The 19,971-nt window shown below is 42.7% G+C and overlaps 1 long non-coding RNA gene across 2 annotated transcripts; it reads right to left on the minus strand.

Moving 5' to 3' along the window:
• Positions 1-2,073: 2,073 nt before the first annotated feature.
• On the minus strand, positions 2,074-16,242 carry LOC134299435 (uncharacterized). Of its 2 annotated transcripts, none has more exons than XR_010006650.1 (2): positions 15,352-16,242; positions 2,074-4,193 (listed from the first exon to the last, which is right to left on the minus strand). It is a non-coding gene; the product is annotated as an uncharacterized LOC134299435 (long non-coding RNA). The 2 variants fall into 2 exon arrangements; XR_010006649.1 differs by lacking the exon at positions 2,074-4,193 and adding an exon at positions 14,268-15,253.
• Between the last annotated feature and the right edge of the window lie 3,729 nt (positions 16,243-19,971).

Consider the following 19,971-nt stretch of genomic DNA (forward strand, 5'->3'; position numbering starts at 1 on the left):
CAAGTAACTGTGCCAAGGTCAAAGATCCAAGACTTAGGAGAAAGTTTAGGAGTGATGAGAAAGAGAAGTCACAGTATAGAAAGAACTATCTGTTTATGCTGCCATTCCCCCACATCACAGCTTGTGATATAGCTGAAATAGTGATCAATCACATTATCTAAGGAAGGGGAGTGCTTTAGTGCAGCTATATCTTATCCTTATGGCTTATGAGATGTTTTCTCTCTCTTGGACTTGGGAGCCTGTTTGTCTCTGAGGATTCTTTCACACTACACAATTATACTGTAGCACTATGATCAGGGGTGGTTCAACCGCGAGGCAAACTAGGCAGTTGCCTGTGGCGCCAACCTGTAGGAGGTGCCGTTGAGGCAACTCCTGCCTCCGCAAGGAAGGAGGTCGCCGCTTTGGGGAGCAGAGAAACACCGCTTCTCTGCTCCCGAAAGCGGCAAACACCTTCCTTCTTGCAAGGAAGGTGTTCGCTTCTTTGCAGAGCACAGAAGCAGTGCTTCTCTGCTTTGCAAAGTGGTGAATGCCTTCTTGGTGAGAAGGAAGACGTCCGCCACTTTGCAGACCAGAGAGGCGGTGCTTCTATGCTTTGCAAAGTGGCAAACGCCTTCCTTCTCGCCCCTTCCTTGAGGCCAGGTCTCCGGGCTGCATGGCCATGTTCCAGAAGCATTCTCTCCTGACGTTTCACCCACATCTATGGCACGCATCCTCAGAGGTTCTGAGGTCTGTTGGAAGCTAGGTAAGTGGGGTTTATATAGCTGTGGAAAGTCCAAGGTGGGAGAAAGAGCTCTTGTCTGTTTGGGGCTAGTGTGAATATTGCAATTGGTCAGCTTGATTAGCATATAATGGCCTTGCAGATTCAAAGCCTGGCTGCTTCCTCCCTGGGGGCATCCTTGGTTGGGAGGTGTTAGCTGGCCCTGATTGTTTCCTGTCTGGATTTCCCGTTTTCAGAGTGTTGTTCTTTATTTAGGCTTTTCCTTAATCCCTCCTTATTATCCAACATTTTTGCTTATCCAACTCTTTAATTTTTCAGTGATTGGTTTGGGGGGGACGTGCAAAAATTCTGTTTGCCTATACAGTAGAGTCTCACTTATCCAACGTTCTGGATTATCCAACGCATTTTTGTAGTCAATGTTTTCAAAACATCATGATATTTTGGTGCTAAATTCGTTAATATAGTAATTACTACATAGCATTACTGTGTACTGAACTACTTTTTCTGTCAAATTTGTTGTATAACATGATGTTTTGGTGCTTAATTTATAAAATCATAACCTATTTTGATGTTTATTAGGCTTTTTCTTAATCTCTCCTTATTATCCAACATATTCGCTTATCCAATGTTCTGCCGGCCCGTTTATGTTGGATAAGTGAGACTCTACTGTACTTGAAAATTACCTTGGGCTGGCCCTGCACGTGTGGAAACTTTGGCATGTGTTTCAGGAAAGCAATGGCTCTTCAGACCGGTTGCCTTCCTTCTGCGATACTTCCAGGAAAGCGGGAAGCATGGCCCCCAAAATGGCATCACAGAAGGGACACGAAGTGTCTCTTCCTCCCTATTGCTCTTCTGTCCAGATATCTGTATTTGTGATATCCAACCATTGCACTTATTACCTGTGGTTGTATGCAGTTCCATCAAAACAGAAAGGGCACCAAACACATGAGACTCTCAGTAAACCAGAACCCATCGGGATTGGAAGGTGCAGAATAAATGGGTCTTCTGGCCTAGCTAAACCTATCCCCGATACCATCCCATCCTATATCATTCCATGTATTTATCATCCTCATCATTCCTCTGGATTGTATTAATTACTGTAATATTACAATCAATACAGTAATTAAAAGACAAACAGAGGCCTGCTCCTTCTGCCCTGCCATGCAACCCGGATTATTGAAGCAGAGAATCCACATTATCTGCTCTGATCTGGATTATAGGAGGCCATGCTGCCATATAATCTGGTTCAAAGCAAACAATCTGGATTATATACGTTAGTGCAGAAGGGGCCTGGGTGCCTCTTGTACACACTTCATAGGACAACAATGAAGAAGAAGAAAAAGAGACAAAGGCAGTTTCCAGATTCATGGCATTTATTTCAATTGGCTTGCATTTGTTGGTTAGGTCAAGATGGGCCTGCTGTGGCCTGAGAGTGCGTCTGAGCCTGACATGGTGAGGCCTTTGCCGGATGCCCTGAGGAAGGCGAAAAACCTCCAGGACCAGGGCCCAATCCGCCCTGGAGGAAAATTCCTTCCCGACCCCAAAAGTGGCGGTCAGTGCTACCCAGGGCATGGCCGAAAAGACCTTTCCTTCCCTTTCTCTCCTCTCCTCTCCTCTCCTCTCCTCTCCTCTCCTCTCCTCTCCTTTCCTTTTCTGTCAAGTGGAGGGTGATGCTCTTCAGGACTGGGCATCTATCTTTCTCTAGTCATCCAACACTTTCTTGCTGTTTGGTTGTTTGCATTCAATTGTATCCAGCAGTGTGCCATCTTCCATTTCCAAATGGTGACAGTTTCCTTCTTCTTTGTTCCCCTAAAGACCTTGCCTTCCTACTTTCTCTGGACACAGATTTTCCATTTCAAAGCTTCCATATCCACGTGCTTTCTTAATTTTCCCTCACAAAGACATCACCTTTTCCTGAGCTGAGCCTAGTGAGTTGTATCTAGTGAACCTTCCTACCCGGCGGCCGCTGCCGGATGCCCAGAGGAAGGCGAAAAACCTCCCAGATCCTCGGCTAATCGGTCCCGGAGGAAAATTCCTTCCCGGCCCCAAAAGTGGCGGCCAGTGCGACCCTGGGCATGGTGGAAAGGGCCCTCGGGACTTACCCGCCTGAGCCTCTCCTTCTGACACCCACTTGCCGGGATGTCTCCTTCCACATGGCAAGGTGGCCAAAGACTCCTTGGAAGAGGGACTCTTCTCCGTTGGAGATCTCTGCATGGAAATGGGTCACCCGCTTCTCAAGGCTGCGTTAGTCATGGCTTCCTGGCATTCGGACTCAGGCAGGAAGGTCTTTGTGGTCTCTTCTCAATAGGATTCTTAGTTTTCCAAGAGAAAACACGGCTCTCCTTTGGGTGCAAAGGAAAACCATTCCTTTTGGCTTCTTCCAACAGCCGTGCGTTTCCAGAGTCACCTGTGCCTGGCAAGTGTCGCCTTTTCTCCCAGGGCGCTCCTCCTCCTTCGGGGCCCGTCTTCAGTCCACATCAAGACCTGGTTCTTCCCAACTGTCTCTTGCTGCACACAGGCGTTTGACTGTGAGATACATACATGTATTCCTCACTTCTCTAGGGCACACCTGCTTTTCTCCTGCCTACCTTGGTTTTCCTCCCAATCAAATCAACTTTCTTTCTTTCTTTCTTTCTTTCTGTCTTCCTTCCTTCCTTCCTTCCTTCCTTCCTTCCTTCCTTCCTTCCTTCCTTCCTTCCTTCGATTTTATTTCTTCCTTCCTTATTGATTTCTCTTCATGCAGACCCATTTCATTGGATGCTTCCAGAGAATAGATTTTAAAAACGCCTCTTCACTTACCTGATGATTGGGTGTCTTTCCTCTTCGTCACTTTCCTGATAATTTGGCATTTTCCTCTTCATTCCTTACCTGATGTGATATCTTTCCTCTTCTCTTACCTGGTTATTGAATATACTTCCTCTTCTCTTACCTGATAATAGGGTGACCTTCCCCTTCATCACTTACCTGATTATTAGGCATTTTTCCTCTTCATCCCTTACCTGATATTTATGTTTGCCTTCCTCTTCTCTTACCTGATCATTGGATATACTTCCTCTTCAACACTTACCTGATCATTGTGTATTCTTCCTCTTCATCACTTACCTGATCATTGTGTATTCTTCCTCTTCATCACTTACCTGATCATTGTGTATTCTTCCTCTTCATCACGTACCTGATTAGAATGTATGTTTCCTCTTCAATCCTTACCTGATGATTTGGTAGCCTTCCTCTTCTCTTTCCCAATTGTTGAGTATTCTTCCTCTTCATCACTTTCTTGATTATTAGGTATGTTTCCTCTTCATCCTTACCTGATAATTTTGTGGCCTTCCTCTTCTCTTACCTGATAATTGTGTGACCTTCCTCTTCATCCCTTACCTGATTATTGGGAATTTTCCTCTTCATCCTTACCTGATCATTTGGTGGCCTTCCTCTTCTCTTACCTGATCATTGGGTGTCTTTCCTCTTCATCCCTTACCTGACTGCAGGCTCTCCTCCCTCCCCTCCATCTCTTACCTGGTTGGATCTCCATCCTCTGCTTCCCTTACCTGGTGATGGGACATCCTTCTCCCGCTTCTCTTTCTGGCCATGGGAAGCCCCTCTTGGCCCCTTTCTGGACCCTTTTGCCCCAGGCATGGGGCTCCTCAACTGTAAACCTCAAATATGACAGCCTCAACTATCATAGAACCATGCGCGCATCACAATCGAAGGAAAATTCAGCAGCTCAGCAATTTAACTCACTGCGCCACTGGGGGCTCCTGTGATACCTTAGGGTCACCCTAAATCAGAAATGACTTGAAGACACACATCAACATAATAAACAAAAACAAAAGGAGCTGGTGCAGTGCTCATAAAATCAAAGGCAAAAGTAGACTTGTTTGTTGCTATCAAGGATTTTACGCAACAAGAAGAAAGTAAGCAATGTTATTAGTTTACAAAGATTGTACACAAAAGCACCCTCTCAACTTTCTTGTGTTACTTTATATTCTTCATTTCACTTATCAGCCGCAGTAATTCTTGGTCTCTTAAGGGTAATTCTTTCTGTACTGTACCTTGATCAGGTTATGTCCTACTCTGTAGACAGCTCTTTCCTGCCTCTCTCCAGGTGCATGAATCCCTGTGCCAACTAGGTAAGGATTATGGATCGTAATCCAGTATTTAACCTGATCTCAAAATTCTTGGAAGCAAAAAGTGGCATAGTCATTGAAAATATCCACCAGAGACCCATTTTTCCATCCCCCATATTTCTCTTGCAAAGCCCAAGGCAAATCCCAGTGAAAAAGAATGACTATAGGCTCAATGCGTCTGTAAATCAGAGCATCTAGGAGACTGTTGTAGTAGCGGAGTCCTTTTTCATTGACAGTGGTGACTAATCCAGTAGCGAAGAGCCTTGGCCATGAAATGGAAAAATGGTAAGAAGAAACTCCCAAAAAATCCAGAGCGGACAAATCCTTTTCCAGGAAAGTGTAGCTGTCGCTGAACTCATCTGTCCGGGAAGACAGTGCAGAATGGATAAAAAGGTCCCATATTGAAAGTCCCTTTCCATCCTTCCTGTTGTTGCCCTCCACCTGAAATGCACCGGTCCCGACACCCCACAGGAATGCCGGGGGGAACGTGTCATGCACAAACATCTGGGTTTCATTCACCGGACTTAAACCAGCGTCTTTTTCCCACACAGACTTTCCGTTCCTGTCAAATCCAGCAACTGCCTGCATCAAAACTAATGCCCATAAGGCTATAGATCCTCGGAGTTGCCGTGTAGGCATGGTGTCTTTCTGGAGCATATGCTAGAAGTCACATATCATTTTGAAGGCTGAAGAAAATCCATTCACTGCCCGGGCTCCCTGCTGCATAGCTTGTCTCTCTGTTTGCCACTCACAGTCATAGTGACTTATCGGAGCTTCAGCTTTAAAAGGCTTGTGACTGTTAAAACTCCTGTTAATGATTAGCTTGAACTACAGGACTTAGGATCCGTCACAAAAATGCAACGTAATCCCAGGGAGGTCCCCTTCTTATAGCTGCTGGGACACATTTCATTTTATTGGAGAGGAAAAATAATGCATCTCAATCGACGTAGTGACTACATTTTAGCTGATGTTTTGAACATCTGAGGCAGAGCTGGCTATCAGATGACGCCAACTGCTGATTTGATTACAGTTGAAGGGAATAGAGAAAAATGATGTTATTGACACAATTTATATATAACAATAACATATATCCAAAAAACAGGACTGTTCCAATCGCATAGAAGTAGAAACCAGCGGTTCTTCTCTTGAAGTATAAGGCCAAGTTTTTCATGTGAGCAAATGTCCTCTTCTTTATTACATATGAGTAGACTCCAGTTCTCATATAACTTGACTCAAACCTGCAACCGGTTTCGACTCACAGGAGTCTTCGTCAGGCGGTTGGGTCTACAAATAATACATATCATAAATATATACATGCAATTAATTAATTTGTACAGAAAGTTTATGAAAAAGTTTACAAAAAAGTATATTCAGGCACTCTACTTACTTCAATAATCAACAAAGGTTCAACTTTTTGAGGTGAGAAATTCACCATCAGTTTTCTGAATGGGTGGATCCTAAGGGGACATAGATAGTGGCTAAACGTAGTATTACATTATGACGTGAATAATAGAACATATATAGAAGAATGTAAAATCTGTGAACCCAAAAAAGGCTATGATACTCACAGTTTGTCTTTATTAAACCATGTACTCTGCAAGGAGTTTTATTCTGTGGCGAGTATAGGATAGAAATGGCTCAATGGTTATTGTTATATATACATTGAGTTTATTTGGTTATTTTCATATTACCACAAGCAGTGGATTTTGGTCTCCACAGTCAATTTTAGGGGAACCCATTGTTCGTTTAGATTGACACAATTTACCCAGCTATAGAACAAGCTACCATTGCTTAACAAATAGTCTGCAATTATATGTAGCAAAGACCAGAAGTGTTTCTCTTGCACTGTGTTTCACATAAGGCTAACCCATTTATGGTGGCATTATGAGCTTTCATATGTAAGGTTTTGGTTCTTCTATTATTATTATTATTATTATTATTATTATTATTATTATTATTATTATTATCATCATCATCAACATCATTATCATGATTATTATTTTTATATGCCACTTTCTCTCTTCCAAAGGAGACTCTAACACAGGAATAGTTTGTTTCTTTGGAACCACTGGCACAAAAGCAGATGTGAACCACTGTGGCCTTGCTGTCAAGGATGTATTCGCTATTTTCTTACCATATTAAAAACACTATACAGACAGTCCCCGCGTTACAAATGTCCAACTTACAAATGACTCATAGTTAAGAGAAATATATCCCTCAGCAGGGAAATTCACACCTGAAAAACTTATGATGGGGAAAAAATGTCTCCACTGAAGTTTTCTCACCAATCCTTGTTTCCACAACAAGCCAAATTTGTCAAAATCTAATTATCACAAGAACAGAAAGTGAGGTGAAATTATCTGAACAGGGGCACAGACAGCAAAACAAACACCACAGAAGTATTAACCCTTACCTATTACATGCGTGTGTGTGGAGTCACACTTTAACAATGTACCTGTTCCAACTTATATACAAATTCAACTTAAGAACAAACCTTGTTTGTAACTTGGGGACTGTCTGTATATACAATAACATCATGATGATTACCTATGAAACTGCATTTGAGTTTACACTGACCAATGACTTACCTACATCGCCATATAATGTATATAATGCAGTTTGAAACTGCATTATATGGTCAGTGTAGACTCATATAATGCAGTTCAATGCAGTTGTATACTACGTAACTGCCATGGCAACATCGTATGGAATCCTGGGATCTGCAGTTTATGAAGAGGCATTTAAAATAGCTAGTTAAAGTGGAATATAGTGCTGTAACTGTGTCATCTAAACAGTATAATTAGGGTACAGAACTAGGAAAAATGGTCACGCCAAGTTGGAAATTCTGGGATTTGTAGTCCAACAAAGTAACTTTCCCATATTCTGCTAGACTCTAGCAACTTGTGACAAAAAAGTATGCATTCAGTACTCTTTAAATCACTAATGAAGGGTTCTAATTCATCAAATAGGAAAGGAATGGGTTGCCTATGGATGTTTGCTGATTCAGCAAAGGGACTGGGAGATAGAAGGGAGGATGCCTTGAGTCGTAGCTGCAAAGTCTGCTTTGTAATGTCTCCTGTAATTTTCTCACAATTTACAAAGTGCAGTTGAAAGCCAGAGTGCATTTTCTTGCATTTTCCAGTAGCACAAATACAAGAACTTGTTGGCAACAAATACAGTAGAGTCTCACTTATCCAACATAAATGGGCCGGCAGAACGCTGGACAAAGCTAATATGTTGGATAATAAGGAGGGATTAAGGAAAAGCCTATTAAACATCAAATTAGGTTATGCTTTTACAAATTGATCACCAAAACATCGTGTTATACCACAAATTCGACAGAAAAAGTAGTTCAATACACAGTAATGCTATGTAGAAATTACTGTATTTACGAATTTAGCACCAAAATATCACGATGTATTGAAAACATTGACTACAAAAATGCATTGGATAATCCAGAATGTTGGATAAGCGAGTGTTGGATAAGTGAGACTCTACTGTATTTCTGTATTCCAGCAATAGTATTGATGTAACAAGAAAGATCAATAGTTCCTTTTAAAACGTAACATTCCACTTCCTGCTCAGCCAGGTAAGAATGTGCAAGGTTTCTTTTGACCAGGTTTGACTATTTGATCACTTGAGTTATTCTCTTATTCAAACCATAGCTAGAAAATATAGATATTATTCTATCTATTATGATGTTTTGAATTAATCGTTTGATTCACATATGGCATCTTTCATTATCATTCCATAGTACTTGTTACATTACACTCACACTTATTTATTCTTTATGCTTTCATTGTCAACAACACTACTCCTGTTCTAGTGGAGAGCATCTTAATGGATACAGCTCATTTCCTAATGATCCCGGACATTTCCCAGAATGTCCAAAAGCAAGTAATGTAATGTATGTGAATCAGCTGTGTCTCAAGGGTAATCATTGTATCAATACTCTTTCTTCTCAATTTTTATAAAATTCATCCCAGGTCCAAGTTGGATCTAAAATGGGGTTCGTAAACTGTGGCCATGAGCTGCCCATGGTCCTTAGGGTCCCATTTTGTGACCTTCAAATCCCCTCCAGGGTTTGAAACACAGTATAAAATCACTGAACCACTACACAAATGTGGTAATTTAGGACTCCTTGGCCCCCACTACTGCTTCACATCTCAAAATCATTGGTAAAGGTTGTAAAAGCTGATGACCAGATATAAACAAGGAAAACAATATATATTTTTAAACTTCCTGTTCTCCATTATTACTCTTTGTATCATGTATCTGTCTTCATCTTACCCACATCTTTCTATATAGATAAAATGTATATAGCAGACTAGTTTTTTAAAAAAAGAGAAAAGGGAAGGCAAAATAAGAGTGAGAGAAAAAGAGGAATTGATCAGTAATATATTTTCTCCGTTGGGAATAACTAGACACATTTATATGCCCCAGTTGGCAAGGGGAACCAGAACGTCATGTTTTTCCCAGTAGGATTTTACTTTGTTGCATAACTCATGCATAAGGTTGCCAGTTTGGTATCATCCCAGACCCTGAAGTTTCCAGGACAAAACCTGAGGCCGAGGGATGGCCCCTGATGATACTATTAAGCATTATGCACCATTCAGTCATCTCAGCTTCTCAAGCTTGCATACACATAGAGAATACACTTTCCTGTTTGGAAATTAAGGGAGAAATCTTACCTAAAGGAGTGATCTCAAAACAAGGGGAAGTGAGAGAATTATTATTTCTCATGGAGGGAAAAGGAACATTTCATCTAATTGCTCCTAGCTAGAAAATTGCTCCTAGCTAGGGGCCCCTGGTGGCACAGTGTGTTAAAGCACTGCGCTGCTAAACTTGCGGACCGAAAGGTGCCAGGTTCAAATCCTCTTGTAACATCATGGCTGCTCTCTGTGAAACCCTAGATGTCAAGTTTGAAATTTCAGTGGCTGGCAACCCTATTGTTATATTTTAACCATTTTAATAATAGCTTTGTTGTTTTTATAACAGAGTTGTTATTATTTTTGTATTTTAATAACCTTTAAAAACTGTTTTAAATGGATGATTTTATGGATTTTTGACCTCTGGACTAGTCATAATTTTAACTGTACTTGAATTTACATTCAAATTGTTATCCACCTTGAATTCCATATTGGAGAAAGGCAAAATAAAATATAATTTAAAATAATTGAAACACCACATCCAAGTATTTTTATTTGAATTTATAGCCATATTTTCTTACAAGGAGCCCAAGGTTCATTACCTTATCCAAGTAATGACAATCTTACTACTAACAAGGATGGGCAACTGTGTATGGTCTTAGAGACCAATATCCTCAGGGATCCGTGTATCTATGTGGTCTGCAAAAAGAATTTAAAAAGCAAAACTGTAAGTGGTTAGAATATGGTTACATAGTCATTGTTTCATGTTGAAACAGTGCACTTGGGCATGCCCCTGGTGGCACAGTGTGTTAAAGCGCTGAGCTGCTGAACTTGTGGACCAAAAGGTCCCAGGTTCAAACCCGGGGAGCGGAGTGAGCGCCCGCTGTTAGCCCCAGCTCCTGCCAACCTAGCAGTTCGAAAACATGCAAATGTGAGTAGATCAATAGGTACCACTTTGGCAGGAAGGTAACGGCACTCCATGCAGTCATGCTGCCCATGTGACCTTGGAGGTGTCTATGGACAACGCCGGCTCTTCGGCTTAGAAATGGAGATGAGCACCAACCCCCAGAGTCGGTCACGACTGGACTTAACGTCAGTTTTACCTTTACCTACTATTTAAAAGGTGAAATATCATACTTGGAGACTTGTATCCAGACACACTGGGATCCTTGAAACCAGAGAAGCTGTAGCAGTCAAAACCACCTGAACAGCCTTGGGAGCAGCTACGTGGCTCAAGAGCTGCCTTTTGATCAGCCTTGTTCTAATATTTGTGTAAGTTCTCTGCTTTTATCTTATTTTCTTATGCATGCTTCTTTGTCAAAGTCCTGAACTTCTTTTAGGGCGTCTTTAGAATGCAAGATCATGGTTGGATCGGCTCAAAGATCTATTTACTTCATGTAGCATTCTGTTTTCCAAGGCAGCCAACCCAGGGCCCATTCACACTGTACTATTAGCACTATTATTCCACTTTAAATGCTAAGTTTCCATTCTATAGTTCTGTCTCACCAGTATTTCCCAGCTAATGGTGTTCAGATGAATTTTTATTCTGAAAGTAGAAGGAACACATAACTGTCACAAGGCTGAATCGCTGTTTTTATTACTAATGACTGTGATATTATCTGTCTTCCCATTGCCACTTAGGCAATTTAACTGTAATCCCCATAGTAGGTGCTGAGAGGAATAATATACCATCCTTGGTATAATGCAGAATATTGTGGGGTGCCTTGCTCTTGAATGGGTAATTCAAGATTTGTAAGCTTTACAAATGAATAGTTCCTAGCATTATAAAAACATTCTAAACTAATTTGTTGATATGGACCAATGCATCTGCTTGCACTGCCAAGTCATAGTTAGAGGCAGGGCCAAGGCACGCTGGGCGGGGGGGGGAGCGGCGTCAGAGCTGGCTCCGCCTCCGCTACTCCCGCTCGCCCGTCTGGCCTTTCCTACCAGGCCAGAAAGCAGCGGAGGTCCCTCCAGGCCGCAATCGCGGCCTGGAGGGACCTCCGCTGCTTTCTGGCCTGCTAGGAAGGCCAGACGGGCGAGCGGGAGTAGCGTGGGAGGCGGAGCCAGCTCTGACGCCGCTCCCCCCCCCGCCCAGCGTGCCCTGGCCCCGTCTCCCACGCAGCGTGGGAGGCGGGGCCAGGGCACGCTGGGCGGGGGGCGGGGCCAACTGTGGCCCCGCCCCCCTCACTAATCGCCCTGGCCCCGCCTCCCACGCAGCGTGGGAGGCGGGGCCAGGGCGCGGGAGGCGGGGCCGGTGGCGGGGGCGCTTTTCAGCACCCCCGCTTCCCATTAAAAATTATCTCCGGCCGGCCCTGCCACCATCCCTGCCAATTTTATAACTTTTTAACTGTGTGCAGTGGCTGGGAGCAAAATTAGGCACAACAGTTAACAGGAAATGGAGAGTGAAGCTGAGCACAGTTGTTGCTCCTCCACCTGTGAACTGTATTACAAGGATCAGCTGTTTCATTCTGACTGCCAACCAGCCATTTTTGGCAAGTCCTTCTTTCTGGGCAATTCCTTTTGGCTTTCAGCCTATCAGTCCTACCCAGTCATTGATCCACTGTTCTCCCTCCCCACTTTTCTCCCCGTCATCTTGGTCACACCCTCTTGCATTGACAGGGTGTTTTGCCCTTTTTGGAGATAGCTACAAACTGAATTTATTCCCACTTGCCATGAATCAGTCTTGGTGATACTATTCTGGTGTAGCCTGCTGTTCACACATTTTAATTCCCACTATGGGGCTCTTCAAGTATTATATTGTGGGACTGGGGGACTTATGTCATCGTGATGGCCGGGTGCTCTTCAAGTGTTGCTGACCTCTTTTGAAAAATTGTTGATAATTAGGGGGTTCTGCCCTTTATGATCTCTGCCACAGATAATAAAGAGCAGCCACTGAATATTTATAATCCCTTTTCAGATATCTGTATTTGTGATATCCAACCATTGCACTTATTACCTGTGGTTGTATGCAGTTCCATCAAAACAGAAAGATGTGTCCCATCAAGGGCACCAAACACACGAGACTCTCAGTAAACCAGAATCCATCGGGATTGGAAGGTGCAGAATAAATGGATCTTCTGGTTGCCTGGGAGTTCCTTTTAAAGGAGGCCTAGCTAGTCCTATCCCCAATACCATACCATCCTATATCATTCCATGTATTGATCATCCTCATCATTCTTCTGGATTTTATTAATTACTGGAATATTGCAATCAATACAGTAATTAAAAGACAAACAGAGGAGGCCTGCTCCTTCTGCCCTGCCATGCAATCCGGATTATCGAAGTAGAGAATCCACATTATCTGCTCTGAACTGGATTATAGGAGTCCATGCTGCCATATAATCTGGTTCAAAGCAAACAACCTGGATTATATAAGTCATTGCAGAAGGGTCCTGGATACCTGTTGTACACACTTTCTATGACAACAATGAAGGAGGAGAAGAAAAAGAGACAAAGGCAGTTTCCAGATTCATTCCAATTTATTCCAATTGGCTTGCATTTGTTGGTTAGGTTAAGATGGGCCTGCTGTGGTCTGAGAGTGCGTCTGAGCCTGACTTGGTGAGGCCTTTGCCGGATGCCCCGAGGAAGGCGAAAAACCTCCAGGACCAGGGCCCAATCCGCCCTGGAGGAAAATTCCTTCCTGACCCCAAACGTGGCGGTCAGTGCTACCCAGGGCATGGCCGAAAAGACCTTTCCTTCCCTTTCCCCTTTCCTTTCCTTCCCTTCCCTTCCCTTCCCTTCCCTTCCCTTCCCTTCCCTTCCCTTCCCTTCCCTTCCCTTCCCTTCCCTTTTCTGTCAAGTGGAGGGTGATGCTCTTCAGGACTGGGCATCTATCTTTCTCCAGACATCCAACACTTTCTTGCTGTTTGGTTGTTTGCATTCAATTGTATCCAGCATTGTGCCATCTTCCGTTTCCAAATGGTGACAGTTTCCTTCTTCTTTGTTCCCCTGAAAACCTTGCCTTCCTACTTCCTCTGGACACGGATTTTCCATTTCAAAGTTTCCATATCCATGTGCTTTCTTAATTTTCCCTCACGAAAACATCACCTTTTCCTGAGTTGAGCTTAGTGAGTTGTATCTAGTGAACCTTCCTACCCAGCAGCCGCTGCCGGATGCCCAGAGGAAGGCGAAAAACCTCCCAGGTCCTCGGCCAATTGGTCCTGGAGGAAAATTCCTTCCCGGCCCCAAAAGTGGCGGCCAGTGCGACCCTGGGCATGGCGGAAAGGGCCCTCGGGACTTACCCGCCTGAGCCTCTCCTTCTGACACCCGCTTGCCGGGATGTCTCCTTCCACATGGCAAGGTGGCCAAAGACTCCTTGGGAGAGGGACTCTTCTCCGTTGGAGATCTCTGCATGGAAATGGGTCACCCGCTTCTCAAGGCTGCGGTAGTCATGGGTTCCTGGCATTCGGACTCAGGCAGGAAGGTCTTTGTGGTCTCTTCTCAATAGGATTCTTAGTTTTCCAAGAGAAAACGCGGCTCTCCTTTGGGTGCAAAAGGAAAACCATTCCTTTTGGCTTCTCCCAACAGCCGTGCGTTTTCACCTGTGCCTGGCAAGTGTCGCCTTTTCTCCCAGGGCGTTCCTCCTCCTTTGGGGCCCATCTTCAGTCCACATCAAGACCTGGTTCTTCCCAACTGTCTCTTGTTGCACACAGGCATTTGACTCTGAGATACATACATGTATTCTGCATTTCTCTAGGGCACACCTGCTTTTCTCCTGCCTATCTTGGTTTTCCTCCCAATCAAATCAACTTTCATTCTTCCTTTCATTCTTCCTTTCATTCTTCCTTTCATTCTTCCTTTCTCCCTTCCTTCCTTCCTTCCTTCCTTCCTTCCTTCCTTCCTTCCTTCCTTACTTACTTACTTACTTATTGATTTCTCCTCATGCAGATCCATTTCATTGGATGCTTCCGGAGAATAGATTTTAAAAATGCCTCTTCACTTACGTGATGATTGGGTGTCCTTCCTCTTCATCGCTTTCCTGATAATTTGGCATTTTCCTCTTCATCCCTTACCTGGTAATGCGCTATCCTTCCTCTTCTCTTACCTGGTTACTGAATATACTTCCTCTTCTCTTACCTGATAATAGGGTGACCTTCCTCTTCATCACTTACCTGATTATTAGGCATTTTTCCTCTTCATACCTTACCTGATATTTTTGTTTGCCTTCCTCTTCTCTTACCTGATCATTGGATATACTTCCTCTTCATCACCTACCTGATAATTGTGTATTCTTCCTCTTCATCACTTACCTGATAATTGTGTATTCTTCCTCTTCATCACTTACCTGATCATTGTGTATTCTTCCTCTTCATCACGTACCTGATTAGAATGTATGTTTCCTCTTCAATCCTTACCTGATGATTTGGTAGCCTTCCTCTTCTCTTTCCCAATTGTTGAGTATTCTTCCTCTTCATCCCTTTCCGGATTATTAGGTATGTTTCCTCTTCATCCTTACCTGATAATTTTGTGGCCTTCCTCTTCGCTTACCTGATAATTGTGTGACCTTCCTCTTCATCCCTTACCTGATTGGGAATTTTCCTCTTCATTCCTTACCTGATAATTTGGTAGCCTTCCTCTTCTCTTACCTGATCATTGAATATACTTCCTCTTCATCCCTTACCTGATTATTGGTTGTTTTTCCTCTTCAGTCCTTACCTGTTTATTAGGTATTTTCCTCTTCATCCCTTACCTGATTGTTTGGTTGCCTTCTTCTTCATCACCTACCTGACTATTGGGTATTTTTCCTCTTCATCCCTTACCTGATGACTTTGCTTTCCTCTTCCCTTACCTGATGATTGGGTGTCTTTCCTCTTCACCACTGACATTATAATAGAGTGCAATTCCTCTTCATCCTTACCTGATCATTTTGTGGCCTTCCTCTTCTCTTACCTGATCATTAGGTGTCTTTCCTCTTCATCCCTTACCTGATCATTTTGTGACCTTCCTCTTCTCTTACCTGATGATTAGGTATTTTTCCTCTTCATCCCTTACCTGATCATTTGGTGGCCTTCCTCTTCTCTTACCTGATCATTGGGTGTCTTTCCTCTTCATCCCTTACCTGAACATGGACTCTCCTTCCTCTTCATCCCTTACCTGACTGCTGGCTCTCCTCCCTCCCCTCCGTCTCTTACCTGGTTGGATCTCCATCCTCTGCTTCCCTTACCTGGTGATGGGACATCCTTCTCCCGCTTCTCTTTCTGGCCATGGGAAGCCCCTCTCAGCACCTTTTGCCCCAGGGCTGGGGCTCCTCAACTGTCAGCCTGAACTGTCAGCCTCAACTATGACAGCTTCAACTGTCATAGAACCATGTGCGCATCACAATCGAAGGCAGGGTGCATCATCCCAGCCTTGTGTGGGCCTCGCTGGCCTTGCTAAAGTATAAACTGAAGTGGGGCTCCCGTACCTTTTTAAAAGAGGCGTCAATAGGAGGGATTTCAGTTCCTTGTACAACCAGGGAACAGGCAAAGAAATCCCCTTTTGCGCCCATTTAAAGAGACAGGGATCCTTTTCCCATTCCTATTCGGGAACCGAACCTTAAAGTGATCCCTTTAAGTGTTCTGATGGATATTATTGTGACACTCCAAGCAATCATAGTCTATATTTACCATATTTTTAAAAAACTGGGGTTGTTATGTGTTTTCCAGGCTGTACAGCCATGTTCCAGAAGCATTCTCTCCTGACGTTCTGCCCACATCTATTACCGCTTTCATTTAAATTCAGTCATTTCTCCAACATCACTATGTAACAAAATTTGGGGGGGGGGGGGGGGGAAATGTTCTGTTCCTGATTTGAAAGTGTTATTTCCTGTGTAATGGTGCGGTCCCGACTTGGACTAACCATCACTGTCACATCAGTTTCATATCGGTTTGACTCACATGACTCCATCTCGTGGGAGCCAGGATTTGTAGTTTGATGAAATGTTCGCAATTATGTACTAAAGAACTCTAGTGCTGTGATTCAAGGAAATTGCTTTGAACAGTGCTGATGGAAGACTATCTTGAGCTGCACCAACAGGCAACATGCTGGATTAGGAGGCATGTACAGTAGAGTCTCACTTATCTAAGCCTTGCTTATCCAAGCCTCTGGATTATCCAAGCCATTTTTGTAGTCAATGTTTTCCATATATCATGATAGTTTGGTGCTAAATTCATAAATACAGTAATTACAACATAACATTACTGCGTATTGAACTACTTTTTCTGTCCAATTTGTTGTATAACATGAAGTTTTGGTGCTTAATTTGTAAAATCATAACCTAATTTGATGTTTAATAGGCTTTTCCTTAATCCCTCCTTATTATCCAAGATATTCGCTTATCCAAGCTTCTGCTGGCCCGTTTAGCTTGGATAAGTGAGACTCTACTGTACCACTGTTGGGACCCAGAAGCAGGTGATGTTGTGCACAGGATTTTCATAACAACTGCAATGCATTCACTCTTCCTTAATCCCCATCCTTCATATGTAACACAGAATGCCACTGGGTATCTATTTTATCTAGTACCAATTGAATGCTTTTGGTAATTTTGGACACTTGTGTTTTCTTTTCTTTCTATTGAAGTTGAACCCAGATTCTTTGACAGAATGACAAGGGAGCAAGTGAGAACAAAAGGCTGAGCAGCACTGACTACTCACTTGCTTCTCTTCTCCAACATCTTGTTCCTACCTCCAAGCAACTGTCGCAATGAAACTTGGATATTGGAGAGGCAATTGATTTGCAACTGACCACCTCATTCTGCCTAATGAGGTACCAGTTGCAATTCAATTGCCTCTCCAGTTTCCAAGCTTCGGTTAATGAGAGATTTTAGTCTATTCTGTCGGTATTCTTTCTCAGGAGAGCTGCTGAGTTAAGAGTACTTTAAATTAATTTCTTTTTCAGACCCAGAGCTAGCATGCCCAACTCTATTGATGACTGGGCATTGATTTAATTTGGATAATGCATTACTTTCAAGAAGCAGAAACAGCACATAAATCTTCTCCATTTGCTCAAGTGCTGGACCTATTAAGCCTGGTTTCGGGCCAGAATATGCTACTGAAACAGCTTTTGTAGCTCTGACCACTAACCTACCTGAACAAAACAAACATGGGCTGTCATTCTATTAGTGGGATCATTCTCTTTTGGTCAGTGCAGTGGTTTGTGTTCCCTCCTCCCTATTGACCAAATCCACCCACTGTACTTACTGTGGGGCCACTTCAGTCCCCTCCTGTCTCCCATGTGGGAGGTGATCTGGAGAAGCATCTGAATGTATGCCAATGGTCAGACATGAAATGATTACATCATCTGTCAGGACCTTTAGAGGACTTCAATTGACCTCAGTGAATGATGTAATAATTTTTACCTGGGATATAGGGATATAGGAGGAACAATTACACTAGATGAATGGGAAATAATTTGGAAAAAAAGTTAAATTACACATACGCCTATGACCTAAAAGAAAATTGGTCAATGATGTTTTACCAATGGCATATGACACCGAAGAAAATAATAAAATTCGCAAAAGATAAGAATATCAAATGCTGGAAATGTGGGAAAAGCGATGGTACCTATCTACATATGTGGTGGTCCTGTGAAAAAATAAAACCCTATTGGAAAGAGATACATAACAAGTGTCAGAAGATTCTAAAAATTCTAATTCCTTTAGTCCCAGAATACTTCCTATTGGGGATGTCTAACATGCAATGGGGAAAGAATGAAGATAAAGTATTTACATATTTAACAACCACAGCCAGAATAGTGCTTGCCAGACAAAAAGTAATACCAAATAAAGAGGATTGGATAAAGAAAATATAGGATGTAATGAATATGGACCAATTAACCTTTCTACTATCAAGAACACAGAACAAACCAAAGACGATGACAGACTGGACGCCAGTAAAGGATTGGATGAAGAACGAAAAAATTAAAGTACGGATATAATGCCCATTAACAGACTGTGACAAGTCAACTATTGAAGACAAAAGCAGTAAAGACGGAAAACAATAGATGAAAACATCATTTGATAACACACCATTATAGAGAAGAAGGGAAGTTAAGAAAGAAAAGACTCCCCCCCCCTTTTTTTTTTCTTCTTTTCTTTTCATTTCCGCTTTGTACAAATCTTTCCCTTCCCCCCCAATCCACTAAGGTGGTTTTTCTTTTTAAGCTATTTTATGTATGTAATATTCAATAAAATTTATTATATGGGATAATTTGTACCTGGCTCCAGGGACAACCAGACTCTTCTCCAATTCCTCCCAACTCTCCACCACCAAACACAGAATGACTGTGAGAGGGAGAGTATGTTGCATTGACTGTGGATTGGTAAAAAAATTAGCTGTAACAGTCTGTTCCAGCAGACCTATCTAGATTATTTTAGATTTATGAGTATGATTCCTTTGTTTTAAATATGTGTTAATGTTATAAGGTAAGGTAAAGGTTTCCCCTGACGTTAAGTCCAGTCGTGACCGACTCAGGAGATTGGTGCTCATCTCCATTTCTAAGCCAACGTTGTCCATGGACATCTCCAAGGTCATGTGGCCGGCATGACTGCATGGAGCACCGTTACCTTCCCGCCGGAGCGGTACCTATTGATCTACTCACATTTGCATGTTTTCGAACTGCTAGGTTGGCAGGAGCTGGGGCTAACAGCAGGTGCTCATTCCGCTCCCAGAATTTGAACCTGGGACCTTTTGGTCCGCAAGTTCAGCAGCTCAGCGCTTTAACACACTGTGCCACCAGGGGCCCCTATTAATGTTATATACTCTTTTAAATGAAGTAATATGGGTTTTTTAAATAGTGGTGTGTGTCCAATCTGTTGTTGTTCCCTGCCTCAGCCCATAGGGAGAGGAGGGTAAAAATTAAATACCGTATTTTGTGGCATAAAAGTCACCATTGCTTAATAGTTTCACCCCCTTTTTGGGGTCCCAATTTTGGTATTTTAGGTTTCCTCAAATAACAGCCACACCCTTGATTTACTACGATGTAAACAATCTAGCGTTCCCTTTCACGTGTCTTGCTGCCCTGTGCTAATGTGCAACAGTGCTCCATGGTTTGTGTCATCACAAAACAGGCATCACATTGGTTTCAGGATTTCCAGTGTTACAATCTGCACAGTGAAACCACTTTCTTCAATACCCCTTTGAAACTGTATTAAATGGTGTAGATGGGACCTGAGACCTTTTTAAGGCAGTATAAATATTTTAATAATAAATAATACATAGTATCCTCTATCGAAAGTTCATCGTGAAGGAAAACCCCTAAAGATGTGCACGTTGAATCACTTGCTTGTCCACCATTTAGGGCTGAATACATTATATTTTTGCATCTGTGTACCTGGAACAAAACGGAATAAAAATCTATGTTGGATTTCATTCTGAGATTTTTTTTTTCCTGCAAATCAGAGACTGCAAACGTCTATTTTCCCCCTACATATGCAGATGCGGCATGTGGTGCCATTTGACAGCCTGAGACTACCAAGCAATTCAACATAGCTGTGAAACAT

Source organism: Anolis carolinensis, chromosome 5, assembly GCF_035594765.1.
Source record: "Anolis carolinensis isolate JA03-04 chromosome 5, rAnoCar3.1.pri, whole genome shotgun sequence".
NCBI lineage: Eukaryota > Metazoa > Chordata > Lepidosauria > Squamata > Dactyloidae > Anolis > Anolis carolinensis.